The sequence below is a fragment of the Dryobates pubescens genome, chromosome 15 (genome assembly GCF_014839835.1).
Source record: "Dryobates pubescens isolate bDryPub1 chromosome 15, bDryPub1.pri, whole genome shotgun sequence".
Classification (NCBI taxonomy): Eukaryota; Metazoa; Chordata; class Aves; order Piciformes; family Picidae; genus Dryobates; species Dryobates pubescens.
This window is the reverse complement of record NC_071626.1, coordinates 15,777,700-15,783,992: the sequence shown is the minus strand read 5'-3', so window position 1 is coordinate 15,783,992 and position 6,293 is coordinate 15,777,700.

The following is a 6,293-nucleotide window of genomic DNA, read 5'->3' as shown; positions in this document are numbered from 1 at the left end:
GTTTCTCTGAATAGAACACCCTCTCTCCCTTAAGTTTAATTTCTGGGTATGTTTTGAATATGGGCAGGAGTTCTTTCTCTTGCAAATTAGTTTCTACACTGCAGATCCTGTTTCTGTCTCCATATAGAAAGAAATTACATCATGGTGTAGCAGTTTGGGCTGGGTGTCCCCTGCTGTGGCCACGTAAGACACACCTCCAGTGTCCCAAGGGTCCAGCCCAGTGGGTGGACACAGGAAGCTGTGTATTTCATCCCATAATGTCCTGCTCCCTATAAAACCATCATCAAGGTTCTACACTTCCTCTTTCTTCCCTCACCGCTCCTATGGAGATGGTCCCTATCTGGAAATGGAGGGGGACTCATCTCAAGGCCTCTTGGGGCCTGGCCAGGCCAGGCCTGGAGGAGAAGGGGGAAGGGCAATCTCGGATCTGGCCAGCTGAGATTACCCTAACAGTGGGGGTGGGGGTGAAGAAAGAGCCCTGGGGGTTTTGGGCGTACTCTCAGGTGGGGAAGTAGGGGAGTGTTGGGATGCTTCTGGGTGTGTTTTGGGATCTCCTTTTGTCACTGTGTTTGTGGTTCTTTGTAAAATATTCACTGCTTTTCTATTTAAACTTTCCACCACTTCTGCAATCCATTTGTCTGAGCCTCATTTTTTCTGCCCTGGTGGCAAGGAGGGATCGGCCCTTCAACCCACCACACATGGCAAGTGCTAGAAAGAGGAGTCTTCAGTTCTCTGGTGAAAACACACAGAAGTACTCCTACTTCACATATTTTGAAGAATGTTCTAATCTTTCAGCAGCTGATTATTTTCTTCCTTTTTTTCCTTCTCTTTTTTAATATATTAAGTGTTTGAATATCTGTTTTTCTTTCCTTATGGTTTGTGGTCACTTCAAATATACATGTGTTTGAAGGAATTGAAATTCTATCAGGGTGAAAAGTGGAAGAATTATCCAAAGAGTAAAAACAAAGGTCTTGTTTTGCAAACCTGCATGTTAGTTTTTATTTTCATGAACTTTTATAAGATGTTTGGGGGTTGCAAAGATCTCATTGTAAATTGAAACAACAGTGGATACAATTAAGAAGAATCTAAAATGAAACAAAGTGCATCTTAGGAATTTGTTTGAACTTACAGAAAATATCATGTATGGCAAGTATCCAGCTCTTAATAGTCTCCTCTTCTTAGACCAAAGGCCATGATTCTCTTTTCACTTACATCAGCACAAACTGAGAATAATTAACTGAAAATGTATGGAGCTGCTTTAGTGCAAAAGCAGTGTAACTGGTAGAAAAATCAAGCTCCACAGATCTATGTTTGTTTCTTGATAACAAAATTGCTTGATATTATTTTAATTTCTGATTCTGTTTTCAAGGCTAGAAGAAAATGACCCAATGTGTTTCCTCATACACACAGCTACAATCTTCTTAAACTGACCTTCACTTTGGTAGAGGCTTCAGAAGCTTTACTCTCATTCAGAAGAGAATACTCAGCAAGGCCCTGGAACCACTCAGCATCTGCCTCAAACAAATTAATCCCTTGGAAGATAAGTAGCCAACATCTTAGAAGGAATTAAAACTTCCTTAAGTGTTTGTATAAGTTTATTCAACAGGGAGCTGTTCAGAGGCCACTGACACTTTGTGTTTTGTTCAGGTGTTGATGCATTTTCTGGAATTCACAGCAAGTGCTGTAAATTTATAGAAGGATTTGCTCTGGCTTGTGCTTGTCACAGCTGTGTGGGTTCATATCATGAGGAATTAGGCAGGCACTGGAGGCCTGGATATTATCTTTAGTCCTTTTAACCAACAGCCTCTTATCAAAGTCTTTCCTATTGTTTCCTCAGGAAGTGGCATGAATATTTCTAATAGCACATCTAATTTTGTAATGCAGAGATTAGTTAAGATCCTCTAGCTCCTTGAAATTAGAGCATATTCTTCCTACAGAAAAAAATCACAAAACTTTTCCTTGACCATGGCTGCAATTTCTGAGTTGTACAAACCTCCCAAATGCCTTTGGTCCATGTGTACAAAGGCAAAGTTTGCTGGGCTGAGATGAAATGTGAACTGATGGTTGTTGATAGTATTTTGGGAAGTAGTGTCAAAGAAGGGCTTTGCAGAACAGATTTTAGATGTATCCTACATGGACCTGTCAATTTCCTCATACCTGCTCCATGACCTAGTGCTTCTCTGGGAGTCTGGGCAGTAACATTCTTCCCTGGGAGAGTTTTACCCACTCCCCACTGCCAGTGGCCATTTGTCATCAAGGATATGTTACTGGGAGCTGAACTCCTCCATTAGGAATTTATGTCTGGTTGAAGTATTTTTTTTTTATGAGGGCTGACTTTTGGACCTAATAAATCACTGTTTATACTTCAGCATTTTAAAAACACAGAGGGAGAAGGCAATAGGTTGAGAAGTTCCATTTAATGCTGGTTCAGCTTTACCATGGGGAGAGAAATAAAAGTAAAGATGGTACCTCAGAGAAAAAATACTTTCCTCTTCAGTAACCCAATGTTCAGACTTTTCACTCATGATAGAAGGTTATATCCTTTGGGTTTTAGCACAAGGAAGAACAAGACTAGTACTTATTAGATACAATAAAACACTATTTTAGTTTGGATGCTCTCAAATGAGTGATCTACAGCTTATTAGGGTTTTTTACTTCATTTTTCTTTTTTTGGCTTGGGTGGGGTTTTTTTGCTTCTTTTATTTCTGGACCATCCATGAGAGATAAATAATAGATAGTCTAAAACAGTCTAATTCCACAGCTGTTACAGTAAGTGGGATCTTTCTACTAGATAAACATAGACTTCCTTAAGGTTTTCTGAACTAATAAGATAGTAGTGATGACCTTGCTAGTAGATGAGGAAGCATTGCTGTTAACAGATTTTAATCTCTCTCCTTCACTCACTTGAGCTGTTACAATATCTGAAGTGTAAAGCAGCAGGGGTTTAGGAGGGGTGAATACAACACAAAGAAAATGAATCTACACAAATCTAGCACACCTAATGGCATTTACAAACAGGGAGAGCAACTGGTTTGTAAAAGTCAGAGTGTGAGTGTCCTTGCTAGAGCTGCAACAACAATCCACTCACTATGTCTTCACTACTTCTTCCTTTCAAGTTAAGAAGAAAGCTTATACTGTCTACACTATATTACCATGGACATTTTTCATTTCTTAAGAAATTCACAAGGAATATTGAGACGAGGTCCAACCTCAGAAATGTCTACTGAAATGCTAGGAACAATTTGGAACTGGGAAAAATACAGAAGACCTCAGGCCATTTAGTATTAGAAGAAGAAAAGAACCTATCCTTCTTCATGCAGACAACTGAAGTTGCAAATGCATGTGCACATAGAAAGAATATGTCCCTCTGAAGCCATTATTCAATAATCCTGGAATTATGTATCTAAATTTTATTTCAAATATAAATGATAATTGAGTCTTTAAATCACATTTTTTATTTCTGTGGACTTGGAGTTGTATTTAATCTTGGAATGCAAACTCTTTCTGAAAAACAAATGCAAGTGATGAATTTTTATACACAGATATATGCTGAAATACGAGCAGTAAACACTCTGTTTCATAAATCTATTTTCCCCTGGCAAAGAGACAGCTTCTGAGGAAGGCATAATCACTGAATTATTTCTCAGCTGCTGTTGTTACTTGTATCCTATTGAGAAATAAAATCTGAAACAATAAAATGAAAAAAAAAATATGCTACATTAATCAACAAGTGTTAATCTTGTAAACAGTTCAAATACCACACACATTCCTACATGCAAGTTCCATGTATGCCTGGTGTATGCTTAAAGAGCTGAGTCCCAAAAGATGCCCCCTTCACACTCTTCCAATAAAGATGAATTTGATATGTTTTGTTATTGTTCATTCTGTACCTGGAGACACTGAGATCTGCTCCTGCCAGCTTAAGAAAGCCCTGCCATACTCTTTAGTACAAAAACAATTTCTCTCTCTTTTTTTGTTACTTATCAGACTGCATAAACTTTCCTTCACAAGGTATGCTTCCACAGCCTTGCATACATGCTGCCAGAGGATTCCTCTCAAACTCTGCTACTCAGATAATACCCAAAATTTGCTTGACTCTAACCTCAAGATACAGAGAATCCATTTTTTATGTCTGTTTTTCAGCTGCTCGTCCACAACCCCCTGGAGATATTTCTAGGGAAGGCAGAAAGTGCTGCTAAGAAAGCAAATCTGTCCTCACTGGTCTTATATTGTAGCACCTTTAACATTTTTTTAGGATGTATAAGACACAAAAATTTGAAAACTTCTGCTCTTAGGATCTTACAGTCTGGACATTAGGCACTTGGCAGTATATTGGAAGAAGGGTAACTAACATGGGGACTGTGGAAAAAGTGATATGATTGCAGTGAGATCCAGTCATTTCTCACATTGATGATGAACAGTGATCCTCTCAAAAGGGTGGTGATCTGTCTTATGAAAAAAAACACATACATAGCTTACTTGGTGTCTTTTTGAAAACTAACACAGTTCTTTGAAACCATGCTTGGAACTTCTTACTGTTGAGAATCTTTATACCCAAAGTCAAAGTAATCCAGTTCTTTGCAGTTTCAGAAAGGCATGAGAAGCTCTATGCTAATGGTGCCATCAGAAACTTCCGTCAGCAAACCTAGTTAATCAAAGAGAGCCTCAGACCCAAGATGTTCAAATAAAGAATGCACAGATAAAAATACTACTCCTCAAACAGATCTCCCAAATTCAATGCATGGAGGGAAGCAGTAGAATAAATCTTGTAAGAGAAAAGATTTAAAAAAACCAAAACCAAAACCAAAACAACAACAAAAAAACGTTCAGGCCATAAAAAGTACAAATACAGAACATCACACATCCATGTTCATCATACAATATGAGTATCTGAACCTGCTCTGCAACCTTAGAATGAAGGTAGCTTGAAATTAATAGCTTGAAATTAATGGAATGGAATGGAATGGAATGGAATGGAATGGAATGGAATGGAATGGAATGGAATGGAATGGAATGGAATGGAATTAACCAGCTTGGAAAAGACCTTTGAGATCATAGAGTCCAACCTATCACCCAACACCATCTTATCAACTAAACCATGACACTGAATGCCTCACTCAGTCTCCTCTTAAACACCTCCAGTGACGGCTTGAAAGCCACCCATTACTTGATCAATGTAAAAATAATCAGGGCAAGCACACTTCATATTTATCTTGAGTTAATGGATTTCTTCTTTCTTCTGGAAACAAATTATATGAAAATGGCAAGTGCTCTCGATCAATTTGTTTTTTTCTTTCTATTTATTTTGGTTGGTTTTGGTGTGATATTTTTTTGTGTGTTGAATATTATTATATCCTAGGAGCCATGAACAAAGCTAACATATTTTCATTTTGCAGTAATGACTCTGATTATACCATGCAGAGGACCATGCAACAGGCAGTATTTGTATGATTCAGTGAAAACAAATATTTTTCATTCATAGAGGTGCTGTGACTAAGCAGATCATAGGCTCATTACACAAATCACATCTGGGATCTGTTTCTCTGTCTGTCATTTTACCTGTTGCAGAGCCAGAGAGCCAGATTTGAGATGTGCTTTCTTACCTGTAGGAGTCTGGATTACTAACACAGCCAATTTTTTAAACATTGTTTTTATATCTGTATGTGGACAGATAATGATAAGAATAGTTACATCTTCTCAGTTGTTCACCCCTTATTTGTACTCTCCTTGCTCTTAATGGTGAGTGTCTACCATTAGCATCAATTGAAGTATGGAGTGCAGAATGTTTTTTCTATTTTTCAAAGCAAATAGTTATTCATGTGTGTTTTCAAGGAACATTACTTTGAGCACAGAAATCTTCCTGGTCACTACTAGTTATGGAGAAAGACTCTTCCTTCATCCTCCTCCTGAAATGCTGACTTCTTAGATTCACAAACTGATGTTTTAACACAGCTCTCAGAATGAAAAAGTTTTGGTTTGGTTTGGTTGGGTTTTTTTTCTCATCTTTACAGTTCTCATCTTTTCAGTGCAGAACCAAACCAAATTGTGAAACCAAGTATCACCAAATGGAATTCGCATTCTGCTGTTAGCTGCAGTTTCTGCGGCAGGCTGACATGTGACGTTGTCCTTTGTGAAATCGTCTACCTCTGAGTCCCTATGCAGCCATTAATTCATGAGCTGCTACACTCTGCTAGTGTGTTCTCAGATGGTTTCAGTGATGTTTACTTTCGAAGAGTGTCCAATAAAAAAAATAACCAGCATACTATTTTTCCAATCAGAAATCATGGACAAGC